General features: G+C 38.1%; 1 long non-coding RNA gene across 1 annotated transcript; it reads left to right on the forward strand.

Annotated features, from left to right (window-relative positions):
* Window positions 1-1,272: 1,272 nt before the first annotated feature.
* LOC132945196 (uncharacterized) lies at window positions 1,273-13,943 on the forward strand. Its single transcript, XR_009664522.1, has 5 exons — window positions 1,273-1,345; window positions 1,822-1,866; window positions 11,141-11,182; window positions 11,885-11,920; window positions 13,917-13,943. It is a non-coding gene; the product is annotated as an uncharacterized LOC132945196 (long non-coding RNA).
* The last annotated feature ends 305 nt before the right edge of the window (window positions 13,944-14,248 follow it).

Consider the following 14,248-nt stretch of genomic DNA (forward strand, 5'->3'; position numbering starts at 1 on the left):
CCTTACTCGACAACTACTACACAGCGGAGCGGTACCCATTTGTCTACCTTTTTTCTTAACTTCTTTACTCATTGGGGGAAAATTAATATAATATTCCTTTAAATTAAATTTTTGTTATTTTATTTCTACTTATAAATCAATTTATAAAACATAAAATATTCATCTTCATTGTAATTTAGTTTTTATAGAAACTAATTTATTACTTAATTATTTTAATAATAAATATAGCTAATAATGCTTTTGATGATGAGGATTGTAAGTAACTGTCTATGTCTGACTGTTTGAGATACTTTACATATTTTAAGCGTAGAATGCTTAAATATTTTCGTTTTTTGAAATAGAATAAAACCGAACTCTGTTTCAAAATAATTACATAGTAAATAACAAAACTGAGCATTAACGAGTTAAAAAGTTAAAGTTAAATTTTAAAGTTAATTTTATATTAACTTTTTAACTTAACTAGTTACTTTTGGCATTTCATTAACTTAACTGTTAACTTACTAAATTTCTTTTTAATTAACGTGAAATTAACAAATTAATTTTTCATTTTAAGAAGAAAGTTAAGTTAATTTATTTTGTTTTTAATTGTATTCTATTTCACTATTTCAGTCTATTTCGTTTTTATGACAAAAAATATTTACCGTGAATCATTTTAAGTTAAAAATGTATATCATTCGAATCTAACTCATATGGAAATACTACATAAAGTATTAACACTATAGTCTATAATTTAGTTTTGGGTTGGAAAACGTTGTATAAACAAATTAACTTTTTTTCACTTAATAAAAAGTTAAAAAAAGTTTGTATTAACTTTTAACTTAACTGAGTTAACCTATATTTAAATTAACTTTTAACTTTTAACTTTTTTTTATTGGTGCATATTAACATTTATATTGTATTTTGTGTCTACATATAATCTATATTCATTTAGAAAGATTAATGTGAACAAAAACATTTAATAGCCTTATATACATTTGAGTATCAGCCAACTGTCATTAATGTACCTATAAATTGTTTTAAGTATTTAATTACACAACTCTAATAAAGAATATTCGATGCACTGTTTGATGATCGTAGTATGAATATTCAATAATAATAATTGCATATATAATTAATAGCTTAAGAATATTTTAGATATTAATGCCTAAAATAAATTTTAAAAAATTATAAATTTAAATTTTTTAAATTTTCAATCAAAAACAAGTTATTTGCATAGTTAATTTTTGAAATGTAAAATTTAAATATACTTTATGCTAATAATCTGTTATTAAAGCGAATAGATCAATAAATAAAAAAAAATATTTTTGGAGCGACAGTATCAATACACAACGTATTAAAGTCATAGGTACGTGAATTATTATTATAAAATCAGTACACAATACATATATTCAATTATTAACATAATTCAATCCAAAACAAAAATTAAATAAAGATATAACACAGTCTTAAGGAAATTTTATAGAAACAATTCATACAGAAAAAATTAATTAACATTATCGAACTATCTCAGAATATATTTTTTTATCCATCTGGTCATAGAATATATAGATAGTAAAAATTATAAAAATTTTAACAGTCAACATTTCTTTGACCATAATATTTTTACTTAATAATATTGTAAGTTACAACTTACAACTATAAAAACGTATCATTTTCGTTAACACTTGAATAATAAATATAATATATAATTTGTTGGTAGCAAAACAATATCCTTATTAACCCCGAGAAATCTATGGGGTATCAAAAGTAGTCCTTGATCGACCATATAGTGAAGCTTATGATAACAATAAACATTAAACATATTATATGTGATTTTAACAGATGATGAATTACAATCAGACCAAATTAGTTTATATGATTGTTTTCGTAAGTTATCGAAAAAAATAAATACATAAATTATAAATGTTTTAATAAATATAATAATAGTATTGTTCTACTACTGTGCTTAATATTCTGAAATAATATTAAAAAATCTAAAGGTTAACAGTGGTGGATACAAGGGGATTCGATCGCCCATGGAATGTGTTTTTTATGTTATTCTTTAATCTTTATTATAATATTGGGCTAAAAATGGCGTAACACGTTTCCACCAAAAGTCGATCTTTCCCTTTTCCACCATTATCCGTTTCCACCAAAAGTGTACCCTTCCCTTTTCCACCAAACTTATATTGACCACGTTTCTGATCGTGGTTGTGTATAATTGATTGACAGGATAATTACTTCATATTTCATCAATATACACATTTGCGAAACAACTTTTTTTAATACATCGCTAACGAATATTTTTATTAGACGTGTTAACTGACCCAATAAAAAATTTTAAGTAGTTTAGTAATAGTTGTTAGGGAACAATATTATAACAGTAGGATGAAAAAGAGATTTCTGGAACCTCAACCTGCTGCTGGCTCAACCCTATACCTGAAGTCTCAACCCGTGTAAACCTTTGCTCAACCCATGGTTGCGCTTCTGTTCAACCCACGGGTTGAGTCAATCTATCACATACGTATACGACATTCCCCCTGCTACCCCGCTCTCATGATACCCCCCCCCCCATCTATCACACACTTATACGATATACCCCGCACCACACGGCTCTACGCTATCAATTAGCCGCTGCCGTGCGAGGAAAATAATTTAAAAATTTATTAACCGGACCGAGATTCGAACCCAAGTCGGTCGCTTCTCAAACGGCAATCACAGCGCTGCGCAACTTACTCGCATATCATATAATGATAAATTCTATCTCATTTAACTGGTGTTTACAACAATCGCTCGCATACGTACGAGATGTATAATTTCCCCTCACCACCACTGTTAATGGAGAGCGGGGGTGGCGGGGGGAATGTCGTATACGTGTGTGATAGATTGACTCAACCCGTGGGTTGAGCAAAGATGTACACGGGTTGAGCCATCAGGTATAGGGTTGAGCCAGCAGGTTGAGGTTCCAGAAATCTCTTTTATATCCTACTTATAACATACACATGAAAAGGGTCTTTCTCAGGACCAACAAACAGAAGTATAACATACCGCAAGAATTACCAATCTTAAGCCGACAAAACACTTGGCATAACAGTTGTAACGGAGCAACTACCACAACGGCCTTCTTCAAGACGACATAACAAATAAAACACACATAAAAAACAGCAGAACCCAATGAGAAGGTGTGATTTTCTACAAGTATATTTCAACCAGTATGACTGACGAAAAACGCACCTAGCAAGATATAACAACAAAGCAACGGTGTGATGATTTCTCGTCATACCAAGGTAAACACCCAATCAGCAATAAGGAATACAACGCAAAGAGGTATAAGTATAGGCACATTTCCAAGAGTTAGAGAGATACTCACTCACACTACTAGTTCACGTTCAGTTCACATCCGAGCAAGACGTCCTCTGCCAACTACTCTACAGCCAGCCGTTCTCAACGCTTCAACAGGGCTCCAGCGCCCACGGTTCACACCACGAACCTTCAACTCAAAACAGCCGTTTTCACCGCTACTCCGACAGGGCACCAGCGCCCAAGGTAAGCCGTCGCGAAAGCGACGGGTATCCACCTCCCACCGTTTATCCGTCGAGGGGCCGCGCCCTCTCATTGCCGCAGAATCCCATCCCTGACCAAACCAAACCCCCCTAAAACCCACCCGTCACACCACCAGAAAATCGCTCTTTTCAGAGCTACAGTGTTAAACCCTGAGTTTGTTACGGTCTTGCCATGGGCAAAACAGCTAACAAGCGGAAGGGCCCCGCGCAAACACCCGGGAGTTCCAAGAAGGGACGTCGACGTGCCTCACCATCCCCACCGTCCACCTTCCTAAAAGGTCCACAGAGGGATTCCCCACCCTCTCCAACTCCGTCGACCGACTCATCAATATCAATGTCGTCAAACTGCTCCTCTTCCGACACCGAATCAAACAAATCCGCCCAACACTCCGCCCCGACTACTAAACCTCCACCAGCCAAAACATCCGAACAACAAACCCCGACATCAGCCAAACCCAAGCAAATCAGACCACCCCCCTTAATCTTAAACTCTGCGTCCTGGCGAAAAATCGCACCAACCATTTACAAACTTCCGAACTTCACTCCATCGGCAATTACAGCCAAAACCACATCCAATGGACAAATAACCGTCCAAACTACCGACCCCACCCACTTCCGACAAATTCAGAAAGTCCTAGTTGACAGCAAAACTGAATTCCATACCTTCAGCCTCCCTGAAGATCGTTCCCTTAAGGTCGTTCTAAAGGGCATACCGATCGACATCACCACTGACGATCTAAAATCCGAACTAGAAACCCTAAACTTCCAAACAAAATACATCCGCCGTTTCGGTACTCCCGAAAAACCGATGCCCATGTGCCTCGTACACATTGCGGCAACCCTGAACGCCAAGGATATCTTCCTTCTCAACTCCCTATTTTATCTTACGATTTCGGTAGAAGCCCTTAAACCTTCCAGCCCGGCACAATGTTTTTCGTGCCAACGTTTTGGACACGGTTCCCGTAACTGTGGCCACCCACCCAGATGCGTCAAGTGCGCAGGAAATCACTTGGCATCTGAATGCCAAAAAACTCCCGACCAAACCCCGACATGCTGCAATTGCGGCGGGCCTCATACGGCTAATTTCCGCGGATGCCCACATCTCTTGACGATAAAACCCAAAATCGCACCACCAACAACCAAACCTCAAACCCTGCCACCGACAACTCAATCTTTTACACCACCCCCGCCCCCACCAACAACTACAATAAAACCCCAAACCCGCTCGTACACTGCAGCCACCACCGGCCAAGCGCCCCCACCACCACCACCACCAAAACCGACCAGTCCCGAAGCCCCACAAATTAACCTGTCCCTCATTTTAAACCTCCTGACCAACCTCTTAACAGCCATAGTAAACAACCAGGACCCCAAAACCCTGATACAGACAGCAATACAATCATTCTTAACCATACTATCCCCCCAAAATGGATAACTTAAAAATTCTATTTTGGAACTCAAACGGCATTAACCACAAACTTGACGAACTGCGCTCTTTAGCACTAAAACTGAAAACCGACATAATCCTACTTAACGAAACCCACCTAAGACCCTCGGCCAGACTTCACATTCCTAACTTTTTTACGTACAGGAACGACCTGCCGCCCGTGCGGGGCTCGCCCGCCCACGGAGGCACGGCCGTTGTCGTCAACCGACGTATCGTTCACCAACCAGTTACCCTAAACACAACCATCCAAACCTCTTCCATCCTCGTACAACTCAACGGCCACGAAGTACTTATTTCAGCCGTATACAAACCACCCGGAACCCTACTAACGACAAACGACCTCGACCTTTTGACAAAGAGTGCCGAATGGCAAATTTCGGCAGGCGACTTCAACGCCAAACACCGCTGTGGTATAGCCACACGACTAACGCTGCCGGCCGTGTCCTCTTTGACCACGCACAACAATCGGACTACTCTGTAACTGCTCCCTCTTCTCCCACACATTTCCCGACATGCACACGATACAGACCTGACATACTCGACATCGCCCTCGTACGACTACCCTATCAAACCCAAATCACTAACCTCAACGAACTATCTTCCGACCACAACCCCATTCTTCTAGATACACTCTGCACTCCGATCTCTTCTTCTCCACCGGTTACGAATCGGTTTATTAACTGGAAAAATACACGACAACTCTCACGAACTTACCGAACTCAACCACTCAACCGACCAACGACCGCGAGTCTATCGACCTGGCAATCGAAAACCTCACAAAACATATCCAACAAGCGGTTGAATCCAGCGTATACGTACCGACACGCAAACACCCGTCCACTGTAGTACCAGACTACATTAAACTGGAAATACAAGACAAAAACCGTATACGCCGCGAATGGCAAATAAACCGCGACCCGACAATTAAACGACAACTAAACGCCAAAATATCTCTCATACGTACCTTACTCGCAACACACAATACTGACCAATGGGACATCTTTCTTAACTCACTAGACCACCAAGACGGTTCAATATACAAACTCAACAAATGTCTCTTACACAAACGTCCAGCATCTCACCCACTAACCGGCCCCGACGGCCTAGTTTTTCCGGCCAACGAACGAGCAGAGCTGATAGCCGACTCGCTCGAACATCAATTTCAAACAAACCCCGGCCCCGACTTACCAGACGTAACCGCTCACTCCCAGTACCTACAAGGCCTTGACATCACCCGATCTAACCTCTTTACCACTCCCGGCCAGATACAAGACATAATTCGCAACCTTCGCAAAAAGAAAGCCCCAGGTGACGACCTCATCACCAACACGGCTCTTAAATTCCTACCGAACAACGTTATACTGTCCCTTACTCGGATCATCAACAGCGCCTTCAGAATCTGCTACTTTCCCCTTGCCTGGAAAAAAGCAGTCATCATCTCCATTCCCAAACCTGGCAAAGACCATAAACAACCCGAAAACTATAGACCAATCGCCCTCCTCTCCTCCCTGTCCAAAATTTACGAACGACTCATCCTCACCCACCTACAAGACAAACTCAAAAACAAAATCCGTCCCGAACAGTTCGCCTTCAGACCCGAACACTCGACCACACTACAACTGACCAAACTCACCCACCAACTGAGCGAAAACTTTAACAACGACTTAAACACTGCTTCCGTCTTCCTCGACGTGGAGAAAGCCTTCGACCGCGTCTGGCACGAAGGCCTACTCTACAAACTCTCCAAACTCAACATCTCGTTAGAAATCGTAAAAATCATCCAATCCTTTCTCACCGACCGTACTTTTACCACTAAAATCGAACACTCCTTCTCTACTACCAGACACGTACTCGCAGGAGTCCCTCAGGGCTCCTGTCTCTCACCGACGCTATACTTGACGTACATTAACGACATTCCAACGACTCCTAAAGCCAACCTCTCACTCTTCGCTGACGACACGATGTTCTTTACTAGTAACAAAAACCCCAAACGTGCAACCATACAACTACAACACCAACTCAACCTCGCGTCCAACTGGTTCCACAGGTGGCGAATCAAAATAAACCCGACCAAAACAGTAGGAGTCCTCTTCGGGCGTTCTAATACAACCCACATTCAACCTCTAACCATCGATAACCAACCCGTTAACTGGTCAAAACAGGCCAAATACTTAGGCGTCACGATTGGACGTAAACTTACATTCAACCAACACATTCAAGACGTAACCAAAAGAGCTACCCGCGTCCGTGGTATGCTTTACCCCTTACTTAACCGTACCAGTCCCGTTCCGCTGAAAACAAAACTTAACATACTTAAACTCTACGTGACCCCTATACTTACATATGCTGACTCTTCCTGGGCACCCTTTATCGGCCCCTCCCATTGGAGACGTATTGAATCCGTCCAAAACATCGGCATACGCACGATAACCGGTATGCCCACTATCGTTAGAAACTCGGCCCTTTTAAAATCAGCCAACTTCAAATCTATTCAAAATTCCATTTGCTCTCAATCAAAAACAATGTTCTACAAAAACTCTTTTTCCGAATACGATCATATCCGCCTCTTAGGTAAAACCCACTCCCCTCCAACCACCAAACGTTTACTCAAACCATACCCATTAAATTGGACTGACTAACATAACTGAACCTACCAATCAACCCCAAAATCCATCCACTAGTAGAGGCACAAGCCTGGAATAGTAAACGGCATAGCCACCCCTCCCAAAGCAAAGTAAAGCAAAGAGTTAGAGAGAGTAGTAGCTCCACACCTCAACGATAGACCAGCTTCTTCTGAAAACGCCACAAGAAGCTGAAAATCACTTCACAAAATAGCACATCACTTTAAAAAACCATAAGTACCTTGCACTACTACACCTTCACAGACTATGAGGCAAGTGCATCTGAGGGGTGCACGTAGCCGGTTCTCGCACCGCAATCGTACCGAAAGCACAGATCACGTCACATACCTACCGTTATGGGCAACCATCTTGGTGGCTCATGTCGCAGCACCAACAATAAAACAATCAACTCACAAACAGCCCAAGGAACTACTCTCATGAAGCTCAGGCACCAAGGGGCAACAACCTCCAACGGTAAATGACCCCAACGACCAGAACCAAATTCACCACCCCCCTCTGGCAACGAATCTTCCATCGACACGAAGTCACCAACTCTTTCTTCAACAACTATTGATTCAAACGACAGCTGGAAGTCCCACACCTTACGATCAGAAATCGAACTACCTCATATTAAACAAGAACGAATTCTACCAATCATTATAGAACCAAACCATTGGATTAAAGCTGCCCCAAAAAGCATGTCACTATTTCCAAATGGTAAACTTACGGCCAAACTTATCAACGACAACATCCATGCCCTGGCAACCGACTCTGCCGCCTTTCGCCAAGCTCAAGACGTTTTGGGAAAAGCCAAAATACCTTTCCGCACCTTTTCGTTACCAGTGAATAGATCCTTAAAAGTCTTACTCCGAGGAATACCCAGCAACACCCTAGTAAAAGATGTTCAAAACGAACTCTCCAAGCCTGGATTTGAAATAACCCTCATCAGACAATTCCTAAAAAATAGAAAACCACTACCAATATACATGGTCGCTCTTCCCTGCAACCCAACCAACAAGAACATATTCAATCTGACATCAATCTTCTACATCTCAATCACAGTTGAACAATACCGAGCTTCTGCGCCCCCTCAATGCTTCAACTGCCAAAACTTCGGTCACTCATCAGCAAACTGTTAACACTCCGTCCGCCCACCAATTGAGGGAATCCAAAACCACAGAAAACCTCCAAAATGCTGCAATTGTGGAGGAGAACACACAGCAAACTTCAGACAGTGCCCTGTTTTCTCAGCTTAAATGACCCTCAAATCCAAAACAAACAACACTGCAGCTAAATTACCATCACCAACCATTACAACAAATCCTACACCATCAGTTAAGGAACCCAGCAACCCAACCACCTATTAAGCTTCAATTACTACAAACTACTCGGACAAACCTTATAGCAAATCCGAAGATTCGCTCACCAACCTTCTTATAGATACGATACAAAAAATATCCACATCCACAGATATCAAGGAAAACCATCATGTCGGCCCTCTCAGCCATGCTCATGATTATCCAAAATGTCTAACAATCCCGTATCCTCTACTGAAAACGCCTCGAGCTCCTTGACTTAGTTCAAAGGAAAAATATCGACATTATTCTACTCAATGACACGCATTTTAACAACTCCCAATAATTCAAACTTCCAAACTACCACTCATATATCACTAATTGTCCCCAATGGCTAGGACATCCTGCACGGGGAAGCACAGCCATATTTATTCATCGAAAAATCGTTCACCGCCAGATTAAGATCACTACATCTTCAATAGAAAACCCCTCAATCCAAATTCAAATAGACAACAAAGAATTAAAATTATCAGCGGTATACAAAAAACCTGATACTCCACTACTTACTTTAGACCTCGACTCTCTGATTAATACTTCTCTCTACGTCTTCGTAGCCGGTGACTTAAACGCTAAACACTAATCCTGGAACAGCAGGAGACAAAACACACCAGGAAGTACGCTCGCCAAATTCTCAGACAAGAGACGAGACATAACCATAGCATAGTGTTTGCCCAACAACTGCAAGAACCATCCCGTGACCACGGTCGACGTATTCTACGGCTCCCGGTGACCTGACTTGCATTAAGGTTGACTACTCGACGCCTTTACACGGTTCTATTGTCAACCACACCGCTCAGGACTAATCGAATACTAAGTTACGTTCACACTCTTAGCGAACGTCCTCGACGTGTGATTGACACCGCCGTTCGGTAGACGCCCGGGAACGAAAAACCAACGAACCGATAATTAGGTAGAAGAATATCAACGTAAATCTTGAAGTGACCCTTCGGCCAAACGCCGTACAACGATCAACCGAAAATGGCCCTTTTCAGGACCACCACCTAAAATCTCAGCAAGGCACTTATCTAAGTTGACCTTCCCGGACCAGGTTGACCGTCGGAGTGTCGCTTAAATTAAGCTTGTACCAACAGTGGCCGGCCCTCCCCCCTGTTTTGTATATAAACAATAAACCAAAGATATAACATAACATTGTATAGAGTCCGGTATCCACCCGCCTGCTTCCAAGCGTCCCCGATTGCGCCGACTCACTTGAATAAGTCTGGCCAGAGCAAATCGACGCTTTCCTCGACCCACAATTTGTAAATATATAAATATTCCATAGAAATAAACCTACTCATGAATCAGTTTTACACTTTATTCACGACACGGACCGTCCGTCATAGTATTTTGTTTCCATGTTTACTCTCAATTATTTTTAGCTTTAGTCATTATAAATTGCACTCGCACAAATAACGTTTTATTTTACCCGCACAATTGTAACGCACAGTTTAAACTGTGCAACCTTTTCACTTGTTTATAAAATATTATCCCGTTAGATATTATCTTGGTTAATCGACATAAAAGGTAAGTGCGATAACGCTTTTACATGTAATAAAATACGATGAGCGTGTATAATACATACATATATACATTAAAGAATATATCCAATAATTGACAAACTCAAGACGTTAATACCAGAAGTCCGGAAAACAACTACTGTCTAGCGGTACACTAACTAGCTGTCTCACCCGGTATTGCCCGTGTAACTTTTCAGATTTACTACAAATTATAATCTATTTGTTTTTGCAAACAAAGTTATATATAATTTTTTACATTAAAATGTTCTATATTATTTTATTATAATAATAATAATATATAGTATATTAATTTATTACTTTTTACAACTTGTCTTGGTGGAAACGTGGTCAATATCTCGAGTATTCGTGGAAAAGGGAAAAGTATACTTATGGTGGAAATGAGAAAGGTCAACTTTTAGTGAAAACGGGTAGCGCCCGCTAAAAAAAGTTATTTAATTTTTTGAAAATTCCCTTTTGGTCACCCGTTTGGTGACTTCTGGATCTGCTACTGAAGGTTAACATAATGGTTAATCAAATATAAGTTGTAAAATATAAAAATATAGTTAGTTCTTTCATAATAACCATTTTATGAATTATAAATAATACAATATATTATACACATAATGTAATACAACATTTAATGTTTTATTATTTCCAGAAAAGTTTAAAAACGATGTTTTTAAATTAAATATAAAATTTGGTAAACATAAAAATAAATCAATGTTTTGTAGTTTTATAATAATACGAAAGTGGCTTGGCACGTTGCATTGGCTGCTTCCAGCCACGCGATGTGACTGAGAGTAAGAAACGCCTGCTGCTACTAGTTCCCGGATGGGTGACCACCCGGGTTCGCAGTAGTAAAAACTTTGCCACATATACACGTGTTTGCTTACCTACCGTAACAACCGCGGTAACAACACCTTACCTGACCAACCACAGTTCATAACCCTTACAACAACTAATGGCCAGTTGCCGTGCTTAAGTTAAAAAAAAATTATAATAACAATAATACGATAGACTTTTTGTTTATCTAAAACAGAAAATATTGAAGAAACCATGTGTTATTTATTTTGGAAATATATTTTTTTTATATAATTTTTAAACATGGACTATGATATAATAGATTGACATCAAACTGTCTGTGGTTGAAGGAGGGGACGGTTGTAAATTGTATACTGTGAAAATTTGCCATATGCATTACTGTCTAGTGACATAGTCTTATAATTATATCTACATCTGGTTGAAAACATAAGAATTATAAAGAAGTTTTAATATATTCTGGATTTATGCTATAAGGATATTCAAATTAATTGATAAGATTTTAATTTCCTAGAATGTCTTCAAATGTGTGTTTAATTATTATAACCATTGAGTGAAGCATAATATTATATATCTTTTTCAGGAGAGTACCCAAAAGAAAAAATTAACGTTAAGATAAGTAAGTTAATATTTAGTTACTTAGAATTATTCTATATAGTTGCTCATATAATTGTACAAATGTGCAGTAATGTCTCCTCTTCACCTACCGCTTCTATCACTCCTTAGGTGTCGTTCTGTTTATATTAACGAGGTCTTGGAGACTCGACCTAGTATGACCTCGGTATGCGATATTATTACTAGGGATCAGGGTTACCTTACGTGAAGCGGAGTACTCAACGTATATATATATATGTATCTGTTATTAAATATGAATGTATTATTATTACTACAATATCGAATCTTATAATACCTCGAACATAAAATAATATGTATTAGGTATACTTATAAATTATAATTGCGGGCTACGGTGTGTCGTGTGTGCTGATATCCAATGTGGGTTGAGCTGGTCGTCCGTGGGTCCTCTTCAGGTCATTGTCACCCATTGTCTTCCACTATCGACCATCTACAATGACTAATCATTCTCGACCATCAAACTATCGACTTCCGACTATAGACTGCCTCCATCGACTGCCCGGAGTCCCGGTCGGTTATTAACACGACGCGTGCTAAACATCCCGTCAGCATAATATATATTGCATACATATAAACACATTTTCCATTACTAACACTCAGCATATTAGCCGTGCTCAACGTAGGGAGTAACATAAGATGTCGTAGACGACAATCGTTACAGTATTATGTACATATTGACAAAAAAAAATAAATTTCAAATTATCCAATGTTAGAATTTTAAGTTTAGCACTAGTATAATATTTGGAATTTTTTGTTAAATTTTTTGTGCATTTGAATTTCAAACCAAAGTTTTTGATCATGACTTTTGTTGTAAGGTAGCTGCTAGCACATCTCATAATATAGTAATCCTAACATTTACAACTCATCTAAAACGCTTGGTTTTTTATTTATATATTCTTTAGAGTCCACAACTTAGTTATTGGCTGTCTAAATTATATTATTTATTTAATTTAAGATTATCTGATTATATACCTATTTATATTAAATTAGTTTTCGGTGAGAAGTGTATTGACTGCTAGACTTACTATATATTTCGTATATTTTACTAATAAATAGGGTTCGGATTTAAAAGCAATATAATCGGTAAAAAAAAGCATTCAAAATGTCAAAAAAAGCATTTAATTTATATAAAAAGCAATATAAAAAAAATTTACTAAAAAATTAAATAGTTTGTATATTGTATATTTAACTAGTGAGTATTAAAAAAAATGTGTAAACTAGATAGCACTAACTGTCAGTAAAATTATATGAGTACATTGTATAGTCACTTGGTCATTAAGCTTAACATACGTTGACGCATAAACACGAATTAATATATACAGGATACGAAACGGAAAGGTCTTATCAATGTTTTTCTGAATCCGCCCGCTTCTCACGTTGTGGCTAGACTACTAGCGCTTTATAGGATTGTTGTGTTAACCGGGAGAATAATGAACTATTAGTTTTTTTATTCTCCCGGTTAACACTGAACAATCCTATAAAGCGCTAGTAGTCTAGCCGCAACGTGAGAAGGTGCGGGTTTCACTTATCACAAGTTCGTTTCGTATCCTGTATATCTTGGTTCGTGTGCGTAACCATTCTATCTTAAACCGTGGGTCCAACATAGAGAAGAAATTGAGGCCGTTTGTTTACATTGATATATGTATGATTATTTCTATTGATTCTAGTTGATCATAAAAATTATAATAAACACAAATAAATTAACAATACATTAATACAATTAGGTATACAACGTTAATACTTGTACTATATTAGCATAATACCATGTGAATAAATATCCTAAAAATAAGAAATCACATTAGGCAATAGTATTATAATTGTTTAATAAAAAAAAATTCTAATTTAGGTAAACCATTTTCTGATTATATTCAAATAATTATAAAATAATCATTTAATATAATCAATGATAAATAAATAGACATTAAAAAATATTAATTATTTTCCTAAAAACAGAAATTAATAGAATTAATATGTATTTTTAGACGAACATTTAAGTTTAAACGACAAAAGTAAGTTAATAACTTTAATTTTTAAACAACTATATAAAAAACATAATATTATTATGTTCTTAACGTTTTGAACCATATTATAATGTTAATCCTGGGATTGATTAAGCAGGATTTGACTTCATACTTTTCTTGGAAAGTCTAATTTTGAATAATATGTGTACCTATATCTAATATTAATGTTTGGAAAGCACGTCGTTTATATTTAATGAACGATACGTGAACGTCACTCATTTTTGAAGAAAAACTTCTTTCTTGAGGTGAGGGTGCAAAAAAAATCGGAACGAAAAATGAAAAGACACGTTTGT

Source organism: Metopolophium dirhodum, chromosome 5 (assembly GCF_019925205.1).
Source record: "Metopolophium dirhodum isolate CAU chromosome 5, ASM1992520v1, whole genome shotgun sequence".
Taxonomy (NCBI): domain Eukaryota; kingdom Metazoa; phylum Arthropoda; class Insecta; order Hemiptera; family Aphididae; genus Metopolophium; species Metopolophium dirhodum.